This window comes from Aythya marila (genome assembly GCF_965140915.1).
Source record: "Aythya marila genome assembly, chromosome: 5".
In the NCBI taxonomy this organism is placed as follows: Eukaryota; Metazoa; Chordata; class Aves; order Anseriformes; family Anatidae; genus Aythya; species Aythya marila.
In genome coordinates, this window is record NC_139046.1 from 39805264 (window position 1) to 39830354 (window position 25091).

A 25091-nucleotide genomic window follows, 5' to 3' on the forward strand; every position below is an offset into this window, starting at 1 on the left:
AGATTCTTACTTGTAAACACAGGCACAGAAATATTTGTATCCCTGTGAAAGCAAATGAAAAATCAATCTTTGAAAGAGCTGGTCTTTTTCTCTTTGACTAGTGATTATATTAATTTTAGTACCTTTTTGTAACACTTGCCTGCCTGTAAAAAAATCTTTGGACATTTCCATTTGGTGCTTTTTTTGAACATGAGTATTGTAAAACAGTTTGCAGCAGAATCCCCTTGTACATTGTTCATTCACTTTAGCATAGGAAGAAATTTAAAAGGGATATAAGCAACTGAGCTTCTGAAGGGGAAGCAAGAAGGAGAAGAAACCTGAACTATCTTATCTCATTTAGACATCCACTATCTCTTTTATCTAGATTCACTTACTCAAACCTAAGGCATGTGGTCTTGTTTAATATCAGCCAGTAATAAAGAGCTCTTCAGCTAAATACAGCTATATTCCACTATTAACTGCAGCTCTTGAAGTAGTCATTGTGGAAAGGGGAGTCTAAACCCTTCAATGTCAAGGCATTTAGAGGCACTCTAGCATCAATCAAGGTCCACGTCCAGTAAGTGCCTGCTTACATTTACATGAAATATTCATACAGCATTCAGTTTTGCTTTTCTCTCTCCTAATCATCACTTTTAGGAAGAAGCTACAATCATCACAGTTAAGGGAGGGCGTTATGGGATGTGTGGTACCTTTCAGTGTCAGGCTTCCTGCAGATAGCTAGCTCTGTAATGAGGCAGCACACTGTATAGACTACCAAAGGTCTTCCTCACACAGTCTCGCCTTGTTATCATGCACTATTCATCTTCGAGAATACAACTTAAAGCAAATGAAAGTAATTAATTAACCATAGCAGATCTGTCAAAAAAAGTGGTTTCAAATCTTGAAAAATATTTAACATCTCCCTTAAGTGAACAAGGTTTTCCCTCTACATGTGCATTCTCCAAAAATGGCATTCAGGTCTTCCACTGAATTCTTTTAATTGTAAAAGCACACAGATTCCTTTTAAACTGAGAGTGATTTGTTCTTTTCATATTTTTCTGATGCTTTCCAAATGACTATACAGACTTTGAGAATGTAAAGTGTTATAGAACTGTGAACTATTATTATCTAATGTTGACTGGAGACCATCGCTAAATTCCGCCCCCCCTCCCCCACCTTTGAATACAACATCAACAACTTTGTGTAGTAATATATCTTCTATACTTGGCAGTTCAGAATGCATTAACCTCTGTGATTTATTTATTTATTTTTTTAACCAAAATAATAACATTTGTAGGGAGTCACTTAGAAGTTTGGGTCAAGTAGAAACATTACACAGTGCTTTCTGAACAAAGTAAAAAGAACATTTGTCGTCATCCTATATTTAGTCTTACAACAAATTCAGTTATTCCACTACTATCAGTAGCAGCAACTGTAGTCTTCTTTATTATCAGACTATTGTTTGATACTAAATTGAAATTGAGATCTTTTAAAATTACTAATAAATATGACATTACTCATCTTACAAAAGCAGAAAAATATAAAAAGATTATATAAAAAAGATATATAAAAAAAAAGATATATAAAAAGATATAATGTAGCTGATGTTGGAATTAAACAGTCAAAATAATATTCAACAACTTAAATTTCAGCGTGTACAATTCTATTAGAAAACAAAAACAAACAAAAAATATCACCTCAGGATCCTAGGCATAATATAGTTCAATACATATTAAAAATCTATGGTTACCCGGAAACATATGAAGAGCAAAATGTGTACAGTAAAAATATTGCCAACTAAAATATTAATTTCCCTTTCAGTAGCATCTTCCTCTTGCCTCTTTCTAAACATTTGCACAGCAAAGTAACAGCATTTGCATTATATACACATGTTGAGTCTGTTGGCATCATCAGTTTTGATTTTTCTCACAAGAATGGGGGTTCTCTAATAAATTACTGTGCCAAAATCTGAAAGCTGATTGCCTAAAAACCAAATATAAATGGCAAAGTACTGAAACCCAGGAAGATATCCAAAAATGTCAATGTATTTGTTATTTTTAAAAAGCTCAACATATTTGTTTACTTTTAAAACAGTTAAAATTGAAGCCATCTTTTTTATTATATTCCCTTAGAAATAACAAAAATAAAAACCTTGATTACATTGTGCACATAGGAAAAAGAAAAGGCAGTTCTAACTATTTGTTCATCTAAAAATTAGAGAATAGGTAATAAAAAAGAATTTGGGCCAATAATCTTCAGTTACCTCAGGTGAAGACAGTCAAAGTTAGAGACAAAGAATACAATTCAATTCTTTGTCTCTAATTCTTTTTATTCTTGTATTGAGTACAATTACTGAATGTAAAAATGATTACTATAAAAACCCACAAAGCATTCTTGTTCATTCTCCCCTGAATCTTTGCTTGGGAGAACCCATGCTGCAAGAACAAACTATCCCTTGAAAAAACTGGTGTTCTTTCATTTTTCCCTGACTTTGAATGAAATGTACTTCAATTTTAGTTCATTAAAAGTAAGAGAGAAGACAGAACCTACTGATATTAAACTGTGCAGGCAAGATACATTCAAAGCTAATTTATAACAGTGAGTTATAAGACTGTACAGTATCTGACTCAGAAAAGGAATGGAAAAATCTTCCCTGAGGAGGCTTCACTGAGTTTTTAGAAGCCATCTATGGAAGGCTTATGGAAGATACTGTGCAGCAGTAGAAGCAGCCTTACTTTATATTACCATTTCCTAACTTCTTTCAATGTTTCTGGTTTACTATGAGATGTGGTGTGGTGCAAAGCTCCTTCTGAGAATTGCTGAGAGCCTTTGGCTACTACCAAAGTTAGTGAAATCAAAGGTGCTTGTCACACTGCCAATTTCAAGCTGCTAATTTATGGAACATTCTTTTTCCCACATTTTCTTATCACCATTACAATTTATTAGCATGATAGTAATCTAACTGTATTTTTATATGTACATCATTGTAATAAAATGTAGTCATTAAATGCTGCATTTTGTGCATTCTAATTGTGCCTTATGTCAGTATTATTTTGAAATGTTCAAGACATTTCAAATGACAAAAATAAAATAGACCTCAGCTGCACTGCTGCTGCTTTTTGTGGTGTATTTTTTTTTGGGGGGGGGAGGTGGTTCTTTGAGGCAATTGCAGAATGGCATGCAATCAGTTGTGGCTTGGCTCATATTTCAAACTATGTTGGAACCTGCTGAAAATTGAAGAGTTTGAATCGGTGGTAACCCATCATACCTGTGGGATATCTTTAATCCCACAGGTTGTGGGAACTTATGTATACTGTTAGCTTTTGATCTTACTACAATGATTCTGAACATAACTGGCAAAAGCAATGCTAGTCAGACATGAAAGAATTGACTCTTCCTTGTTCTGCTTCCCAATCTGTTCTCAGAGTACTGAATAACATTAGGCTTTGCTTTGTGTAAGTGATACAATGATTTCCACTGCAAATTTCTGCTGACCAGATTCAGAATACGAAGATGCTACCAAACAGAATCCTTTTGAACAGTTACCTCTATAACAACTACAGTCTTTGAAAAGTAAATATTATTTATTAGCAATATTCTTTGTACAGTATTTACTCTTAAAACTAGTCTGTACTGTTATGCATGAGGACAATGCACACAGCTAAAACATACATGTATTTTACTGAATGCTTTTATTTCCATTCATCCCAGATATTTCTTTTAATAACCTTGCATGTTTCTTGCTGTCATTACTCGTGTGAAAAATACTCAAGATCCAGGTTTGTGCTTTGTATTATTTGCAGATGCAGGGCAGGTCCCTTAGCAGGCTAACTATCTGACTTCATTGATGACTGTTTGTCTATGTAATGTTGCAGGTGTCAATGACATATAAGCATAAGGCTGCAAGTCCAGCTTGACAGATATGTGCAGCCTATGTATTATCAAAAATGGATTACAGAATTTCAAATGTGTTTTTAATGTCATGTCAAATTAATTTTTAACTTTTTTTTTTTCTTGCAGCATAATCCAGTATGATCCACATTACTGTATTTTAAAATGATGGATAGGTTACCATCCAAATTATTTGTAAGACATAAATGACCATTGTATGTCTCTTTGAAGTCAGAGCATGTACTCTGTATGACTCAATCATTAAATCATCTTACAAATGTCTAACAAAGCACCTGCATTTAACCATACTTCTTATATTTACATTTTTGGCCTCTTTCTAAGATCAGCCATAAATCCATGAGGCCATTTTAGAACTTTAGAACTTCCTTCTTTTACATATCTACTGCTCATTATCCAGAAGTTATTCTGTCCCCTGTGTTAAATTACTTTATGCTGCAGCTTAAACGAACATGTCTTGCTTTCATCTAGCATTTCAAATAGGGCAAAGACTGCTGTACAATTTCCAAACACAACTGTGCTAACAGAGATGAATTACTACAGTTTATATAATTTATATTAGGAATTCATAGACCTAGCAAAAGGGATTAGTACATTTTATTTCAGGGTAGGAGATGATCCTGTCATTAATGGTCGATACTTTCATCATCTTTTAAACCTGAGGAATTTCCTGGGTGACAAGACTGTAAGGACATATCAGGGATTCACAGCTGTGAGCTTTATCTGGCCGTGTACTGCTTTACTCTCAGTATGTGGACTACGTTCCATCAAAACTGGATTAGACTGTCAATCATGTCTTGCAATGTATATTGTATTATGATTTTTTGAAAATGTCACTGAGATCAGAGTAATTTCTTGGCTAATTGCATCTCGTCTCTTCTTAATACTGTGCATTTAATGGTTTCATTACCTTACATGACAATCACAGAGTCTAGTCCAGCATTAAGGGCAGTTTTACTTTTCTTAAAAAAAAAGAGAAAAAAAGAAAAAATCTCAAGAATCCTCAATCCTTTTAATATCACGGAAAAATATTTAAGACACTTCTATATTTTATTAAATGAAATAAAAATGTGTTTGTGGTGTGCATATTGTTCCCTGTGGTCTGAGATATACATACTAGCGGAGATTGTTTCTCTAATCCCAAAAGCACACCTTATGCTTAGCACAGTATTTTCTTCTCTTCTCCCGTTATGGAAATAGATTAAAGAAAATATTAACCTTTAAGAAACTGTCACTCATTACTCACACAGCTTCCATTTTGTGTATACTTATCTCGAGGGAAACTCTCCCAAACACAAAAATATTTGTGTTTCAATATTACCCATTTAGGCATGAGAGATTCATTTAGATGAATGTTACAGCACATTTCCTGATGTTTCATTAAATGATAGTTTGCCAACAGCAAAAGGTTCTGCTGATATGTGTCAAAAGTAGCAAAATTGTTGGAGTGTTTGCAAAATTACTGAAGTCAAACTTGTTCTGGACAAAAATAAGGATCCTATCAGAAACCAAACAATTACGGGAAAACATATCAGCTATTAAGACAGTCATGTTTACTGTCAGAAACCTATGGACTACAGTGATAGGCCTAATTTAGGTGTTATTCTTTAAGCTGTTATAACGACAATTTACAATAATAATCAGAATCAGATCAGAAGCAGCAGGAAGGGCAAAGCAGTGTAGGTGAAGGTGGTGGTTCAGAATGGGACTGCAAAAAAATGTACTTTGGATCACTGTACTGCATTGCCTCTGCCACACTGAAACACAAGCTGTTACTCATCACTGTAGTCTATTACATAATTATATGCCTAAAGCTGAACAAGCCCACAGTCTCCTGGAGTTTTTTGTTCCTTTAAGCAAGGGAGGGGTTTTCTCCATTTTTGACATTCAGCTTGCCTCTAAAGACTCTCATATTCCACTAGGCGAGGCAAAGCATCAGCACTTCTATCATTCTGCAGTCCTCCCTTTTCTACTGTATCAACTAATTGCAAGCTACAGGGCAGAGAATACACAGGAAAGATAGGCACATATTGCCAAGTATTCCTGGTAGGGGTGCTCATGATGAAGGACACGCTTGTTTTTGGATCTGACAGCAGCTGGAATATCTAGTTCAAATTTGCTGTGGCAGGTAGAAAGAGTGCGAATGTTAAAATATCCAAGGCGTTTGTAAATACTCTAACTTGCTAGCCATTTGCATTCAGTTTGAGAGGATTGCTATCACTAGCATAAATGTAGGTTGACATCTTTTTAAAAGTGCTTCCACTGATGATTTGATTCTGAATGTCTTTTATTTAAACAGTCCAACACATTTTATTGTCATTCTTGCAAAACAGGAATAATGATTAAACAGTACAGATAACTACAATATAATTCATGGGTGATACCTGACTGATCTTATCAGTGATGCACATGTGCATCCGTGAATTACTGAACTCCCAGTAAGTTTCAAAATTAACAAAAAGCTCATTATTCTCTCACAGGGACTATTTATACTGTTCTGAAATAGTGCTGACAAATCTGGTGGTTTGGGGAGATGAAGGAGAAGGGGAAAGCATGACAAAACCAGACTTCCTCAAGCCAACAATGAAACATAGTTCTGACACCTTGTTTTTAATTCCATTTTCTATTGCTTTGATATTTAGTCTCTATATATTCTTAAGAACAAGTCGAGACTGTGATGTCATTAAGGTAATTGAGTAATTAAAACAAAACAAAACAAAAAAAAGGTACATTAAGATATGTCTAAGGACACCAGCCAAGCCTAGAAGCGTGGATGAATTTAACAAGCAGTGGACTTGTAAGGAAAGTCAGCCTTTCTCCTACAAAAGGGGTAGGGAGAGAAAGGAAAGGAAGGAGTTTTACATTCTCAGGAGTTACCTGATTTACATGTTGTCTAACAGATGGATAAACAATTAGTCTCTACTGATTGAAGGGAATCACCATGCATGATTTTTGACTCATACCTCTGGCAAACTGTATGCTTTGCTAGAGAACTGTTAGCTGGAAAGCAAGAAGGAGAAACGCTTAAGAATTCTTTGGTACTACCTTTATTTGAAAGCATAGCACATGTCAGGAAACTGTTCCTTAGGTTAGCACCTTTGTCTATAATTCACATGTAGAATAACAAGCTGTGAATCTGGCTCACAGCACCGGCTGTGTTGACATCCTGTGGTCAGCTTTAACAACTCAGCTGAACATAAACCTAACATAAATAACTTTGCTATTTAAAAACACAATCTATCCATAGAATATGGATACATATGAACAGAATACTGATATATTTATGGACAGAATATACAGATCTCACCATGCTTTAACTTGCAGTAAGTGTGACCTTTCCCGAAATGGACATAGGAGGGCCGCTATTGTCGAAGAGACAGGAAGGACACAGAAGTCCTGGCTGATCAGGAACATTTTGAGGGTTTCTGTTATCCTCTCAGCTGTGAGAGTCTTCAGCATTAAAGTGACTTTCCACTACAGGCCCTAGATTAAACTCTGATATCCCTATGAACACACCAGTAGAGATCAGTATGTTTGCTGTGAGGTAAAATAACCCTTTGACAAGATTGTCTCTGAAAATGGAGCTTGCCTTAGAAATCACACGCTATCAATAGAAAAAGAAAATCAAAAACGCATTTCAAAAGAATTAGCTTCTTCTGTCTACTGTGGTAAATTCATCCAAATAAGTAGGCATATTGCAAGAACTGAAGTAAATAAAAATATCCTAGATCTATTTTTAAGATTAATATATGTTCTTTGCAGATTTTCAGAGACTACCTGAGAAATAATCATAGAGGTGGATTACTTTCAAAGCTTGGTGATAATATTAAAATTTATTGAGGTAATAATTTAATAAATTAATGATAATAATTTATAATGTTTGTTAATAAATTATAAGTATTGAAAAACAAGTTTACTCTTGTCCAAGGCTGTCTTAGGACAATATGTAAAATTAAATTAAGAATAGGTGGAAGACAGGATACTAGACTATTCTGTCATCTGCATCTGGTTGACTTATCGAGGAATTTGGAGACAGACGAGCATGGAAATTTTGTGAGTTATGGCAATACTTTCACCTGTAATACTTCTAGCATTACATATGGTTAACATATTTTCATGATCAGTAAAGATCTTTACTAATATATTTAGAATTTATGGTTAGTTTGACAATGATGTGGGATAAGAATGCTCCCACTCCTCTTCAAAAAATGAATAAATGACATGCCTCATAGCGTTCCTTTTCAGTGGACTATATCCTACTGACAGGTAAGTATATATACTCATTCCTTGAGCCACACTAATTATTTAGGCAAAAATAATATGTCTGAAAAATAATAATTGTCTGCACAACACTAATCACTTAACTAGAGAAGAAACAAAACAACACAATCTCCAATCTGAAAGAGAGATTTCAGTGAGCATCCTAAGTAATCCTCAAAACCGAGGTCCTGAATTTGGGTCAAGAGTTTTCCTAAATTTCATGTAACATTTAATCTACATTTGTCTTAGGTCTCTTCACACTCTTGTGTTTGCAAGTACTTGGATAACTTTGTTAAAATATAGAAATTTAAAAGGAAGTCCAATAAAATGACTGGAAGCTAGAAAATGCAGTTTGCTTTGAAACTAAGCATACAAAACCTCTCTAGGCTCTCTATTTTTTTCTAGTGCTCACCCCAAATTCCAGGAAGCTATGGATTTGAAATTATCATCTGAAAGAGGCTTGGATTAATCACTCCTTTTTTTTCCCTTATTTCTAGTATGACCAGCTAATTGATGGTATTTAAGATATTTAAGATGGACTTGAAGAAGGCAAGAGAATTCTACTTCCTCTCTTTTTCAGAGTGCGGGGAAAAGAACTATACTAACTCTGTGCTAACACAGTACTTTCTCCCTACTTCCGAGGACTAAAACTACCACCAGTACACTCATTACATAAGGACGACTTGTGTGAAGAGCACAATTCACTCATCATTTTTCTCACAAGACCAGACACAGAACTGGAAATACATCTTGTATCTTTACAATAACACATCAAGCATGAAAAGATATAAAGCTAGCCCTCAAATACCTCCAAAATTGAAGCTGCAGAGATAATGTTCCAGTCCTAAGTACACATTAAATCTATCCAAAGCTGTTCTGAGTTACACCAGCTGAAATAGCCTGGATGCACTCTGTTGCCTGGTCTGCCTGGCAGAAGAACAAGTGGCAGCTAGGCAAATGGGTAACACAAGAGCTAAGAATTAACTCTAATTAAATATACCTCCAGTATAGTAGTGACCTTGGGGTGATGTTAAACCAGCTATAATTTTATACTGTCTGAAGGGTGCAAACTTGCTTTGAAGTACTGCAGCATCATGACTATATGGAGGGATTTCCTAATCTCTTTTAGACCCTTGACTGAGGAAAGAACCATGCAGTGTAGGATTACCTACTTTCCAAAGGAGACACAGTAAAGAAGGGTTGGTAAACTAGCCTCCCCTCCCTGCAGAGGAAGACTCTATTAGAAAGGGAGAAAATTAAGATGCCCATGAAGGAGATGAATGTATAAGCAAGAGTTTGAGAAGAATCTCTGGCTTAAAAACTTTTCTTCTGATTTCAGGTTCTGGAAAAAGTATTTCACATTATTTGACAAGGTAATATACAATGCTATTTCAATGCACCACCATACTGCGTATGTGTTGTTTTAAAAGAAATATTTGTAGGAGTCTGACAGATTAATCAATAATTTAGATTAAATTAGTTTAATTAATAAGAATTCATCAAAATATTGCTGTCTAGCAACAAAAAAAAAAATTAATTTGCCTTTAAAGATACATGCTTTTAATTTTTTTTTCAATGTAAGTACAAAGATTAACTCCATCCAGATAACTCTAAAAATTTTACTCCGTTTGACTGAAGCTGATGGAACACACACCTAGCAACCTCCAGGGCAGTACTGAAAACACATTCCTTTTGTCTTTTCTTGATCATTTGACTGACTTTCCAAATACATTTACATTACATACTGTACAGGTTTTATAGCGTGTGCCTCGATCTGGAGAAAAAAATATGTCTACCTATTTCATTTTAATTCTGTGTGCTTCAGTATTTTTCTTATCCACCTTTGTTTCCTTCCAGAATTTCTCTGCTTCTCTGCAAACCCATTCAAAAATCAGGACCCCATGCATCCTTGACCATTCTCAATTTCCTTTTGCATACTGCCCCCTTTTTCAAGTGGGTTTATCTGTAATTTGATTTAATAGGCTCTAGATACCTGTGGCCTATAGTGGTATCTACACTGTATTGCATCATTTTATAAAACATTATGAATGTGAACAATAATTTAACTAAGTTGTTTGCCAGGGGGTTTGAAAAGTTTCTTAATTCTCATACTGGAATTACAGTGGATCCAGGAGATCCTGAGCCATCTTTGGTGTTACCAGGAAATGTGAACCACAATGAAGAAATCCATTTAGCATAGTTTTAGTGATTCCCATGGAAAACCCACAAATCAACACAAATTTGCTTACAAATAAGCAAATCAGTCTCTTGAAATATTTATTGATGTCCGAGTTCTGTGTTGCTCACAGATATGAAACCAATGTATTTTATGCAAAGTCAAATTTCCATGGATTTGGATCCCAAGTAAAACTGATTGTATCAAAAAGGTCTTCAAATCATAATTCTCTGTGCTTCAGCATAGTGTGACAAACATTCAGATACCAAAGTTAAATCAAAAGTAATACGGCTGAAAAACAAATTTTGAAAGTACCAGTCAAAAATCCTGTGCATCCTCTGTCCCGGAATCCTACAAGCAGTCTATGTAGCTCTGTTGATCCAATACAATGAATACAATTAGCAGAAAAAAAGTTACAAGTGGGTAACTGATTATATAGCTAGATTATATAGCTATAGATTATAATATAATCTATATTATAGATTATATAGCTAGAATTTAGCATGACCAGATATTTTTGTTTCATGTTTTCACTTTCTTTAACCAGAGATTTTTTTTTGTCAATTTTTACAGCAGATCAATCCTCTGGAAAAAAAAAAAAAATATATATATATATATATATATATATATATATATATGAAATTATATTATATTATTATAGAGTTTGATCTAATTCCTTAGGGAGTCATTAGGAAATTTCTCACTGACTTTGGCTGAATACAGATTCATGTGTCTTACTCTGCTTTAATTCACTGGCCAGCTTGGATATTTACAAACATGTTGATTAGGAGAAAATACTTTATAATATTCTAAAACTACTTCCCATACACAATAATTCATGCTAAAATGTGCTAAACATCAGGGGTTATAAACATGATTGCTAATACACAGCATTTATCCAAATATGCATAAATAATGTTATGTCTTCATAAATCATAACAAAGGGAATTTAATAATCCTGCTTACACAACTGTTTGTTGGCTGGCCTTAAAATATTTCCTAAATCTTAGGTGGACTCAAGCAAGAAAATAGGGAAACAAAATGTGGTAGCATTCCTCCTCCCCCACCCACACAACACGCACACAATCATCACATTTTAGGATTTGGATTTAGTGAATTAAGAATGTGGATCATATTTACGCAATTCTGATCTGGATGCAGATACTGCTTACACTCTGAAATGCTTAGAAAGGGATTTTGCTTTGTGTTTGCCTGTAGAAAATCTCCTCATTTGCCATTCTAGTGGTAATATTTGTCTTTTATTTATTCAACTGAAGATGTGACTCTTCTTGCTGCTAAGCAGCTGGATTTTGTTTTCACGGTGAAGAGCTAGCCTGTTTAGATGAGAACACAGACTTTCAAAAATAAAAGAGATTTTCCTTGCAGCAGTGATTCTGTGGCACTGCCCAGTGGCAGTACCTTGGTGTCACAATAATTTATCATATGCAGAACAGGGTAGTATGAATCTGACTTGTTTAAGTGCTTCAGTGGCCTTATTTCACATGCAGAATGCAGGACAGGGCACAACAGTTGAAAAGGGGCCTAAAAATCCGTGGTTACACAATGCTCCAAGTATTTTTCTGAAGTTGCTGAATGGACTTGAGAAAAGACACAAGAACACAGGGCTCCAAATACAACACTTCTCCAGTGGGAACTGGGTAAATTCCTTCCTGTTCTTGAGGCACATTTGAGCTTGTCTCCCTCAAACCTGTATTTGTACTCTTTCTTATCTAAAATGAGAAAAGGAGCACTGATTCGAGGCTCAATCATTTATCTAAATAGAATGAACCAAAATTTACATTTTAATTAAATATTAATTGTCCTCAAGCAAACAATATTAAAATATAATATTATTTTGTTCTTCTACGTCCAGCTGAAGGGCCATTCTATTACTTTTTGGTTTGCGTTGCTTTTTTTTTTTTTTTTTGGTGAACCTACTGTTTCACTGTGGAATATTCAGAACGTAATTCTTTTGTTGGCCTTCTCAGAAAATACAGCAATCCTAATGTATCATATACCAAAGTACATTTTTGTACAAGAAATAGATAACAATATATGAACACTCTGCACTCCTAAAACTTTTTTTTTTTTTTTTAATCTTAGGATATTGAAGTATTGCATCAAGAGCCAGCATGTGACATTAGGAATTACTATGCTGCCTTTTTATAAAGTGCACTACAGTAGAGTCTGTAAGTCAGGGACCAGTTGTGCTTAGGTACAGTAGAAACATTCATTAGTCTCTGACTTGAAGAGTTTGTGGTTAAACACCACAGACCTACTCTAAACAATCAGCTGAAGCTCCCTAGCAGACATGTTAGGGATGTAAGGCCCAGAGGAACACTGATGGCTGTAAGATTTATGGCAGTACAGGGAAAGCTATCTTTCCATACAGCTGAAAAGCTCACTTCCTTTGTAGAAGCACCCACCACCCCACAGTCCGAGGGAGTGACAACACCATCATACATGTCCTTGCTATTCTTCAAGTAGTGTGAGGAACAAAAGCATGACCAAGATGTACAAATGCCTTTGCATACTACTCTCCTTCATATTCCAGGGCTGAGGAGAGGGGGGATGGTTCCTTCCCACCAATGCTCTCTCTGGGGAAGAAGCATAATAGATCTACAATCTAGATTTTATGACTCTAACCCCAGGCAGCATTGAATGGCCAGAAATTATACAGTTGGAAAGTATATTTTATATCTGTAGAAAAGAAGATAATTTCATCTCACAGGAAAGTGTGAGGGACCAGTGCTTGTCTCTCCAACGCAGGTAAGCACTGCTATAGCTTTTCCATGACAGCTGGAAAAGCTGCAGTGGGCAATGCAGAATTGGTGGAATGCTTTTCCTTAGGATTTATTTTCTTTTACTTTTATCCTCCTTTATAATTAAATGTAATAAAACAAAATTTTGCTTTTGCATTGCTAAGTCTCAGAAAAGGATGGAGAAATATGTGAATGATTTCTTATCCATGCCAAACACAATCTTTCTCCCTTTAAGGCATTTAAAAAATAAAAATAAAAAAAAATAAAAAAAAAATAAAAAAAAAATAAGAAAAAGAGCAGTATTTTTGAAACATGTCACCATAAAGAACATCTTTCTTCATCAAGTGTAGAAAACACAGTGGTGCTGGATGAGGATTACCTTTATAACAGACCTGTTAACCACTCTGCATCTATGCTAAGGCTGCATTATGCTTCCCTCTGACTATGTGTGCATACATGGAGAGAAAGGAAAAAGCACGTCAAGAAATAAATGCCTGTAGGATTAAGTTTTCTTTAACTTAGGTGAAATCATCCTGTTGATATCAACAGCACAAACCAGATGAGTAAAGTTCAGCCTGTGCACTAGCATTTGAGAATTACAGTCTTCATTTGTGATTCAAAGTCCAAGCCTTCTAGCACTGAATCAATAAAAGAGTTTTTCCATTAGCTACAGTGGTATAGGACTTGGCCTCTGCTACTGATTTCTGAAGACACGTTACTGACATTAAAAAGCACTTTGTTTTGTAGCACAGACACCATGAAGAGAAGGCATAACATTTGCTCCATGAAAGATACTATAGCTTTTGGATGTGTTTATAGTTTCACTGGATGCAAGAGTTGTCTGAATGAGTTATCAGGCCTAAATGAATTATATTTCTAGGTAGATTTGACATGTATGACTTATATGTTGTCCAACAGACACATAGAGTGAAAAACAGCATTTAATTGCCATACCTCTAAAGCCAATTAGAACTCATCAAATAGTTCATAGCAGGAGCATGTGTTTTAAAAATCACTACTTCAGTCTCTGAAGGTATTGTAAAATGTACTTTCCTCATGCACATGACATCTACAAATTCTGATTGGCATTTCCTCCTTCCCTGAAAAGAGTGTCTGGCTCAGTTTGCAACAAATATGACAATAGGCTGTGCAAATGTACATCTGAAACACAGCCCTTCCAGGGTTAAGCATTCAAGCTTATATGAGAGATCATCAGTTTCGGGTCAAAGTGCTGTTCTTAAACGATCGGTGCAGAACAGAAAAAAAAAGAGGCATTGAAGTGACCTTGCTGAGGGTCTAAAACTGTGGTAAAGCCTTTTCTGCATGATTAAGTGAGCAGAATCTTAGATTAGCTAAAAGCAGTGCAGAAACATAATGAGTTCACTTATTTTGGAGCATTTAATAACAGTTATAGACAGTTATGTGATCAGGCGGAGTTATGACTTATTCATTCTTTCATTGCTATTAAAATTACTGCATTTGAGGTTTTTAAAGTCATTGAAATAAAAAAGTCTGATTTATGTTAGGAGAATTTAGCTTGCCCTTTGGTCTCTCAGTTTTTAAATGATATAATTAGACTTTTTAAAGACCATTCTAAAAGCATTATTAGCATTTTCTATAGCTGAAAGTAAATGCATGTTTTGTGGGTAGTTTAATTTTAAAAAGGATAATAATACTACTCGATTCAGACAGCGATAGTCAGATTGCTACAAGAAGTATTGCATAAAATTGTCTTAAAAGTGACTCTGTGCATTTGTATGTATGTATACACACTGAGATACACACACAAACACATGCATAAATACGCTTAGTGCACATATAAGCAGGAGTTCCAAATATAAAGCTATTATATTTGAGTTCCAAAAATAAAGCTATTCCCTTCATCCATTTGGGAAATGAAGGCAAGAAGAAGAAGAAGTTCCATAGGACATATTAACTCATGACCTTTAACATATTACCTCACAAATTACAAAGCCATCCACCAGTCTCAGGGGAGAAAAAGTGCTTTGATCAAAACAAAGGGACTTGCAGGTGTTTTGAATTAACAGTAAGCAATAATCATTAAAAATCACTGGGATGAATGTTGAAGTGTCATGAATGTATGTACATCTTAACATACACTCAATTTCTACGTCTCAGCATACACATTATTTTCAAATTATATTTATATATTAATTATACAGTGTCTTCAGCAGCAAAAATACACATTCTATATATCTGATTTTAAGCTTATACGCAGACATTCACAACACCCAGGCATAGCCAGCTGAATACTTTTACACAAGACTCTGTATCTTGCTGTAAAGGCCAAACAGGTAAACCAAAACAATTTCCTTTCACATTTAAATAGCAGGTTTTCCCCTACATTGTTTTGGCTTAGAAAATAAAATTTCCCATAAGATTAAGAAATTCTGCTTTTAGTTGGGTCCCAAGGGAAAATATCTTTGCTCACAAAAATCACGCTTACGACAGCTTCCTTAACTGAAAGCTTTTTGTGTGTGTGTGCCTTGTATGTTTATTCAGTAGACAGTTTGGGTTGCTCATTTTGCTACTCTGAATGCAGTGTGCTTTTCTATTAAAACACATTATTAAAACTAAATCAGAAAGAAGCTTATTTAATAGTCATTTCATGCACATGACTGATGGGAATACATAAATTATCAGACTAATATCTGATTAAAACTTGATTAACATGCTAATAAATTATGCTAGAAATGTTGGTGTTTTTTTTTTTTTTTTTTTAATTTCCCCACTTTTACTTAAACTTCCTAATTGACACTTCAATTATTTTGTTCTCTGAAATTTTGCCTTCCTTCTGAATAACAGCTGAGATAAATTATTTCTTTGCCTGAACTTGGTAGGAAAAATGATCAATTACAATTATTAAAGCTCCCTAGTAATCTGTTAATTATTATTTAAAAAGTCGCCTCATTTTTGTTTGTTAAATGGATAGCATTGTATTTATTGTTGACAAAAGTCTGTAAGCTGTGTGAGACACCAGTGTCCTTAATCAATGCACGGCATGGATACAGTGCAGTGGGTTTCATGCTGCGACTTTCTCACACTTCGCTTGGAGCGATGCTAACTTTGGTGTGTCAGTCACACTGCTTAGGGAAATGACAGAGTAGTCTCTATCAGCCTCACGTGCTGCTACCGCCTGTATGGAAAAATACGTCCATGAATCTTGTAATACAGACTCCTGCCCACTAGAGACTGATCTCAGCCCAATAAAGCATGTAACTCAGGACCCTCACAGTTTAGAGTTGAACTATGGTCACAAAGGTGAGAGGCCAAGGCTTCATCCACTAAGCCATTTACCCTTTTCCTTTGTAAGGAAGATTGATTTTAAAAAAGCTATTAACCTTCAGCGATTTATCTCATCAGATCATCTTCATTTTGTTCTGCCTATAATAAGGCAGTATTACATAGTTTAATTCTTCACTTAATTCAGCTAGACTATCCAGAAAGAAATACATGGGGGAAAAACAGAAAAGGAGACAGAAAAATTGTCGAAAACTTTAGTATGAAAATATCAGAGAAACAAAAGAGACTGCAAATGTTATTGCATGTCTGGAGGCACAACAATGAAAGACGTAAGTGTGGATATACAGACAATCTGGTTGAACTTTCAATATATCATAATGAAGGAATACTATGCCATGTTTACAATGAACATAGGATCTTACCTAAGCTATTCAAGAGACAAAAGGAGACTATTCTGTTCATTTCTTGAGGTGACTCTCAGTATCCAAACAACTCATATTCATTAGTGTGTGTTCAAACAAAGATGCTCCTTTGGTAGAAAAGAGCAGTTCCAAAGAAATCTGATCTTGAAATTTAATGTTCTACTGGATTTCAGAAAAGTGCCTAGGAGGAGTAGGTAAAGCAGCAGAGTGTTTTGGCAACGGTGTATATAATGCTAATTTCCTTTGAGATGAAGCAAGTAGGGGTTGCTTGCTGAGAACTAAATTATTTCTGGTTTAATGATTGATTTGGGAAAGGAAAAAAAAATCCTTTTTTTTTTTTTTTTTCTTTAATGAGTAATATGCTTGCATTAATAATTTTAGTTCATCTTTGTGGCAGGTACCAATTTCAATTTTGCTCAAACATCTGATGATAAAAGCAGTTCTAAGCATTTCAGGTCGAACTGGGTAGTGATTCCACTCATACTAAAGGTTCAAAATTATTTGTAAACTCAGGTACCATTGACCTTCTATAAGACTCTGATTTTTAAATCTCTTAGGCTCATCTGAAGAAATAAGCCTTTCTTCTAACATGCTTATAAAATATAGAATCTGTACTGAATCTTCGAAATCAACATATCTTTGTTATCTTTGTGGGCTTTGGATCAGAACGAGATTCTTTTTTCCTAGCAACTCTGAGACTTCAATGTCTGTTTAGACAGAGTGAGGACTACAGGTTAAGTCCAGAAGCGATCTAAAACTAGCAGATCATACTTTCTAAAACTTTTTTCTCTTTCTTCCTAAACACATTCTTAAATATATGCATCTTCTGGCATCTGCTTTTCTTCTGATATGTGGGCATTTAAATGGTAAACTGAAGCAAATGTTTACAACATTTCAGCATTTGATCAAACCACATAACAGCAGAAGTCTGTCTGTCTTAGTTTTGCCTGTGCTTACTTAATATCGCTGAGCTGAAGGTTCTTTTGTTTCAAGATCACATGAGTAAGTTGTTATTTGGGAAGCTGAAGAAAACTTCAAAATGGTGATACTAAAAGTTACTATGAGAACCATACCAAGATACTCAGAAAACCAATAAACTTCGTAGCAGATCATAAATTATTTCCTTTGTCATCAGAAGACAGAATTCAGGTAAGCAAATGTGGAAAGCAAAATGCAGGGAAAAGGCTGCAGTAAAATAGTTCAAGTATTTTTCTTTACAAATGAAACTGATGATAAAGTAACTCTTCAAGAACTGGTTATAAATCCTCTTCATACATATTTAACAGTATACAGTGAATAGGATTAGTAATATCTTTTGTCTAATTTGTCAATCCAGTTCTTAGTTCCCCACAGTGCTTCAGTCAAATACAAAGACAGTCTCAGTTACTTTTCCATAGATTAAGTAGCTCTTGAATTGATATTTGGGACTTTGACTGGTAAACACTGTGACTGACGCTAAAGGCCAAAAAAAGGCAGCAATAAGGAATTAAAGCAATAGACTTTTGGTTGACTTGAAGGGCAAATCCACTCTGTCCAGTCTTCTGTAAAAGCAGAGCCTTTCTCTTAAATGAAAAGGTATCTTAAGCTATTGGTATCTATATGTATATAGATACCTGTAAACGCCAGTGATTGTTTTAAATTTCTTCTTTCTTTTCATTGGCCTAATTGATTTTGATGTGTAAATCTGAATTTTGTTGCATTTCAAGACTGGGAAATACAAAGTTATATGGTCAGCCAAGCTGTGCCTACTCTTTCTGCTTTGGGGTATCCTTTCACTCAGGCCGAGAGGCATGAATCATAGAATGAATTGATAGTATTTTTTCAGAAGCCTCTTCTCCAATGCAGCTGGAGAAGATTGTCACAATAATAGTGCTGCCCTCTAGTTCATTTTGGAGCATGTATTTCAAACATTCTTCAGAACCAGCAGATAACTTGTTTTCACCTGCATTGACACAGATATACAGACACATATATTAACCACTACATATCACCAGCCTGGGTGGACTGGCAGAACGCTTCAAAGCATGTATGGACATAAGAATAGGGCCTGGGACTCTGCAACTGCAAACCCTTCCTCTGTCATTATTGCATTGACAAGCCACTGTACAACAGATGCATCTATTTGCCTTGTACTGGTGATAACAGAAGAACATGAATAAGCAACAAATTAATGTGAAACTTCTGGAAGGAAGAAAAAAATATTTATTAATTTATTATTACTATTACTGGATTGCAACGTAATACCAAAGCCATTGTTCCAGACACATTATTGGTAAAAAATATTTTTTCCTAGTCCCACTAGTTTCTCTTTTTGTCTTAGCTTAAGAATGCAAAAAGGTGACAAATATAAGTCCTATTTTGAGACTCTGTAATATTTAACTACTTATTTGTTCAAATTACCTATTTTCTTGAGGCCATCCGGTGGTTGTTATTTCATTTAAATAATTTAACATTTAACCATTACAGTTGGTTGTCATTATATTTAATAAAAAAATATATTGTTTTGGGCCCCTCGCTACAAGAAGGACATGGACATGCTTGAAAGAGTCCAGAGAAGGGCGACGAAGCTGGTGAGGGGCCTGGAGAACAAGTCCAACGAGGAGCGGCTGAGGGAGCTGGGCTTGTTCAGCCTGGAGAAGAGGAGGCTCAGGGGCAACCTTATCACTCTTTGTAAGTATATTAAAGGAGGCTGTAGAGAGGTGGGGGTTGGTCTGTTCTCCCATGTGCCTGGTGATAGGACGAAGGGGAATGGGTTTAAGTTGCGCCAGGGGAATTTTAGGCTGGATCTTAGGAAGAACTTCTTTACCGAAAGGGTTGTTAGACATTGGAACAGGCTGCCCAGGGAAGTGGTGGAGTCACCATCCCTGGAGGTCTTTAAAAGATGTCTAGTTGTAGAGCTTAGGGATATGGTTTAGTGGAGGACTGTCAGTGTTAGGTCAGAGGTTGGACTCGATGATCTTGAGGTCTCTTCCAACCTAGAAATTCTGATTCTGTGATTCTAAGTAACTCACTACATTATGTTTGGGAAAGCCTAATTATTAACATTCACATGTGAGGAACCAAGCATTCACATACATTGATAGCAAGTCATCACAGGACTCTTTTTGGAAGCTTGCAAATGCCTATGAATGTAGGACTACTTAGCTATTATATGACAACCTGTGTTCTTTCATTGGACTCAGTAAAATCTTTTTACAAAAGGACTTACTGGACTTCCTTCTGCTCTGAGATTCAAGACATGGTAGTGGATGTATGTCAAGGAAATGCTTAATGACACTGAGAAAGAACTATGTACTTGGAAAGAGCATTAGAACAGTAGATACATATTTCTTCTGTCAAAGGTACAGATCAAAAAACTTGGAAAGCTACAACAGAAGCAAAAAGAAAAAAGTGAAGAGAAGTTTACTCAGCTTTTTCCACCTTGTTTCCTAACTACGTGTTGGGTCTCATTCAGCTGCCCTTAAAGACAACTGAAAGACACATGATGTATTCAATGAAATTGATCACTAAAGATTCAGCCCTTTCTGACCATATTCTGTTCAGCATATTTATTCCAAAGAGTTGTATATCAAACTGTTAATATAACATGACCATGTTCGTATTCAAAAATACACTTACCTGTTCTCAACACTCATGTAATATACAGAGATAGAGGCAAGTGTAGATAGGTATCTTTCTTCAAACATTACATACAAATCTCAGTCTTAGGTTACTTAAACTAAACCTCTTCAAACAGATGCATCTTGTTGTATCTTATGCTACTACATGGCAGCACACTACAGAGAGATGGAGCATGGCAAGTTTGGGTACACGCTAGTGATGTATCCAAATATGCACATAACACATAACATCCACCCTCTGCTGCACAAGTCTGAAACTGAACTCATGAATCTAATGAAGTTAATGCTAGTGAGCTCACTGGCCTAAACATTGGGCAGGGTAATGTAGCCAGGCTCTACTGAAAGAGAACCCAGCATGGCACTGCTGAGAGCAGGCTAACCAGTCACTCTCCAGCTCCAAGCACAGCAATTTCCTTATCACCTGATGTCATTCTTCCTTGTGTGAGGACAGTGCTGCTGTGACTCGGTAAGGAGTGCCACTCCTGTTCTTGCAAGTATTGTATGCACTAAAGAAAGCAACACGTGGGCAGTTGCACGGCAGCAAAAGAAATCCTGAGCACTGAACAAAAGAAATGGGCTAAACAGCCATTTGGTATTTCAACAAAGGACTGTTTGTTATCTGAGTAGTTTTGGACAGTGAATATTAAATTGTCCTAAAAATAGTTTAACGAATCTGGTTAAATCTGGTGCCAAGCAACTTTAAGAATTACTTGCCAAAAGTTGGCTACCAAAACCCTTATGTGTGTGTTTTTACCCATGTTTTATTTTTTAAAATGCTGATTACACTAAGCAAATGTTTACTTTTATGCAAAAAAATAAAAATAAAAATAAAAATAAAAATAAAAATAAAAATAAAAATAAAAATAAAAATAAAAATAGGCATGTGGTAGCATACATATAAAATGATCCATGCCTGAATATTTGACTTCCCCAAAATGGGTGAGAGAGAAAGTAAAAGAAAAGATTTGGCAAAATTCTAAAGTCCTATGCAGCAGTTGAACTCCCAAAGAACAAAAATTTGTCACAACAGAAGCCTAGCAAAAGGTAGCATCAAAACTACTTAACCTGCAGCAATATTGTCAAGGATGTCACCCACAAGTACTGATTAGGCCATGACAAACAAGGTTGTCTTTACGTTCGCATTCTGCCACCAACAATGTCTATTCACTTTAGCTGTGGAGAGGCAGACACCTTTCCTCATGACAGGGCTATAATACGTCTCTTAATTTAACATGCCTGAAGACAAATCTTTCTGGCTAACAATAACCTTTGGTACGTTTAAAGTAGTTACACCTTCACTGACTGTAAATAAGTTGGAAAAAGGCTCATTTGCAATTGTATTTATTAGAAGGCAAAATAAAAAATAATAAATAAATAAATAGATAAAGGATAAACCCAGAAAGTTAAAAATCAAACATGCCATAAAGAGAAACACCATTCTGAATCCTAACTGGGAGCTAGCACTAGGGACAGAAAACTTTCAGAATACATAGGAGACAGAGAAATGAGCTCATTGTCCATTAGGTACTCACTGGTGACTTTGTAGCTGCTTTTCTTCTCTCCAATCTCCTGATTTAACATGGTGCACAACAGTCCGAAAGTCTTTTATTTTTTCTTTCTACCTTACTTTTCCTCTTTGCCTCTTACCAGCAAGACTCCATTCTAGCTTCTTGATTTTATGAAAGCATTTTATCTGAGCCTAACATATGTAATAGCTCCACCAAAGCACAGTAAGATTTAGCAAATCATTAGTACCTACATATCTACACAGTGTCTGTACAATGTACTGCTGTTTGAGTCTAAATTTAAACCTCTTTTCTGAGCTCTAAAGATGGACCACATAACAGGATCCAGGCAAACTTCTCTTCCAATCCTTTCTAGTATGACAAATCCTCTAAAGAATGAGTTCCTTCTCGAATCAGCAGGGTTTCACAGATCACTTCGCACTCTTCCCAGGCTTCAATCTTTCCAACCTACCCTATGCTTTTCACTAGTTTTCTGTGTTTGAAATAACACCTCAGCAGCCCTAGTTTGGCAGAGGATAAGAGGAAAGGAAAAGTGTAGAAAAGAATAACTCTTAATTTCTTATTTTTCTGATTCTGCAATTAGTCCAAACCTGTTGGAAGACTTCCAAAGAGTTGAACACTACAGCAACAAGGCCTTCTTATTGCATTGTATCATTAACATTGCATACAAAAAGACAGGTATGGGGGAAGCCAGGAAGTTGATTTGTAATTTCACAGAAACACTCAGGACCACGCTCAAATAAAATGGCCTATTGCTTTGTAAGTTCCCAATGAGATTCTTTATGTTATTCCTTGAAGTTCCTCTGATGATCTAGACACACTTCTAGGCTTCTTCAATACACCACATGCTATGTAATTCTTCTTCATACTTGTGAAATATACTGAATGCAACATGAGCAACTCACTTCACGGATTTCAGTCTGGTAACACAGAATAAGTGATACGTGTTTTGTACTCTAATTCTCTGAAAATCTCCAATTCTGTTCAGAATGTTTAAAAAAGAAAAAAAGAAAAAAAGAAAAAAAAAAAAAAGTCTTTTATGACCAAAGCTTGGTAATTACTTAATATCTTGGGACTTATCTTCCTAATTATGCTACCAGTGAACAAGACTTGGCTTCCTTTGAGTAATGTAGTACATTTGACATTAGAGTGCACTATTACCAAGTGCCAATAGCCCAGCTCCCCAGAATAGACCCGCAGCTTTAATGAAGCACTTCTGTCAGGCTAATAGCCTTGTCCACCACTGTCTTACTCCAGGTGTAAAACTGCACTCAAATGCCTACGTTTCTTTAATTTCTGCAGCTGACATGGTCTGTGCTGCTTTGGGATCTCTGGGTAAAGCCTCACTAAGTTAAGCAGTTGTTCTCCAGATGACTGCAAACAAATTGACTTGAAGTGTTCAAGGGTACAAGGAATATCTAAAAGACAAAATGGGAGTGAAAGTCCCCAAAACTGAGAAAAGTAGAAGAGAGAAAAAAGTGAAATGTGAATCTAAGAGAAAGAAGGTAGAGAACAAAGGTGACTTCAGCAGCATATGGCTAGGTCAGGTTTGTTCCAGCAGGGAATATTGTAGCGTATAGGGCATGCCCCTCCCCATTTCTGTACCTGTCGATCTGGAGGACCCACATGCAAGAACTCCTTGTCTTTTTTGGTTGTCATTCCTCTCTCTTCCCTACTCTTCCTCCTCTCTTTTAAATGTAATCCAAGATCTCCATATTAAGAATAAGACCTGAATAACACTTGGAGTACCACCATGTGTCTATATGAGATCATGACTAAAATAAACAAATTAATAAATAAAAAAATCCAAAGCTTATCTTTGGATAAAAATGTTCTAAAACAACAGGAAGTAACATTTTACTGTATTCAACAAGAGATGGGCTGATCCATTTAGTTAAGTAAAACAATGTGCTTTTTGCAAATTTCAAGCACTAGATAACATAAAATAATAATTTTTTCTTATCACAAGGATGTATTTCATGTCAGAGGTTCATACTGAGACTGTTTAAGTGGAATTTTGAAGGCCAATAAACTCTCAGCTGCCTGCATGTATCACAATTACAAAAACTTCTGTGCTACATACTTTTGCCAAGATTTATTGAAGAAATAGCTCAGAGTGTGTAAAGATCCCTAAAGTGTTGTACAAGTATTGCCTTACACAGTACTTCCTGCCTTGTTCACACAAAGGACATAGAGGAAGTACAAGTAGGACATGATGCCTGGTTAACAAGTCCAGGTGGTGCTTCTGTGCCTCCCCAGTAAAGGAGGACAGCCTGGTCAGGAAGTTTGGCATTCCTCAAGCCTGTCAGCTGGTCTGAGTTGCCCACTGTCCAAAGAAGCCATGCCCTGTTTCCTGCTTGCCTTCTTGATAACCATGGTTATGTAAGTCTTTACACCCCTAGATGTTAATTTTAGACCACTATTGTTGAATCATTGGATTTGCTGTTGTTTCAACCTGGATAAATCATCTCTATTTGTTACTGTATCATGTTATTACATTTAGAGGTAAGTTATTTATCCCTAAAGCTGATGGTGTAGTGTCTTTTACTGTATGCTGAACTTATAACTTGGTGAGGCCACCTTAAGCCCTTACAATACAATACATATGGCGTTATAGTGTGATTTTGGTCCATTTATTTATGGTCTTACATTCTTGCTTTTAAAGATCACATTATGGGGAAAAAAATGCACTTGTCCCTGTGCACAGCTGGTCCACCTCAAATGTGTAAAGGCCACTGGTGCATTTACTGTATCTGTGCATCCACAGTGAGTCACTACCATTTCCCATTGTGGAAGAATGAATCAGTTCAGCAGAACACAGAAGAATACACCACAGTATACCTGCAAAAATTACATATATTCACTCTTCATCTAGTCACATATTAATACATACTCTGGTCTTGTATACAAACAAATAAAATGATGAAGTCTAAAACAGATTGCAATATAGAAGAACAGAAAGTAGAATAGAGGATATTTTTTCTCCATAGTGAATAACTTGAATCCTCTTTCCTGAAGCTTCATATTGCTTTGATATTTTATTTGGATAACATAAACCTTAATATATTTTATGAGTTCATAACCTGAAGGTTAATTGCCATCCACCAGAAATGGGAATAGTTTTGTTCAGATAGTTCTCTGTGTCTACAGCAATAACCTGTGTGAGTACATGA